The following is an 857-nucleotide window of genomic DNA, read 5'->3' as shown; positions in this document are numbered from 1 at the left end:
AGGGTGGTCGGGGGCGCTCCAAAGCGCTGGCGGCGACTGGGCACTCCAGCCCCGCGTGGCGCGCTCCCGCGCGGACCGCCCTCCAAAATGCTAGCTGCGGCCCGGGCGGGGGCGCCGGGGCTTCCGGAGCGGGCTCCCCACCCCCCGAGGGAGGAGGAGGCGAAGGAGGAGTCCGGCACCGACCGAGGGGCTGCGGGGGCGGGGATGGGGGGGTGGAGCAGTTAGGGCGCCGCGCTCTTGGCAGTTCCCAATGCGCGGACTACCAGCGCTGTCCCGTTGGAGGCCGGAGCCCAGCACCGAGGATCTGAGGGTCTGGGTGGCAGGGACGACTGGGGGGGATGAAGGGCCTAGGAGAAGAAAAGGTACGGTCTGGGGGTGAGTATCTGACGAAGCCAATGCCTCTACCCCACTTTGATCTTAGCACTCGCCAAGTCTGCCAGAGGTGCCTGGGAACTACGGGTCGTGAGGGTTCTGGTCACCCAATCCTTTCCACTCTGTGAAGCGTTTGCCGGAGGGCTCTTCGAAATGTCACCTGCAGCAACCCAGTGTCAACTTCCCGCACTCGTCCCGCCAACCTCACCAGGTTTGTGCAGGACCAATCCCTGTGCTTATAGGAAGAACAGCACATTGAGAATTCACTTTCTAGCCTGGGGCAGTACAAAACTGCTCTCAGCAGCAACTGCTCTGTTTTGGGTAGATGCCTCAGACAGAGGCATCACCCCAGGTCTAAACATGGACAAATTACCATTTCATTTCTTCCCCTTACCAATACCTGTGTTTTTTGTTTTTTGAATTTACACCAGGCATTGGGCATCCTCCTGTATTCCCAGCTATTGGAGAGGCTGAGACAGGAAGGT

The sequence above is a fragment of the Marmota marmota genome, unplaced genomic scaffold (assembly GCF_001458135.2).
Source record: "Marmota marmota marmota unplaced genomic scaffold, marMar, whole genome shotgun sequence".
Taxonomy (NCBI): domain Eukaryota; kingdom Metazoa; phylum Chordata; class Mammalia; order Rodentia; family Sciuridae; genus Marmota; species Marmota marmota.
The sequence above is the reverse complement of the archived record's forward strand: the minus strand, read 5'-3'. Positions refer to the sequence as shown.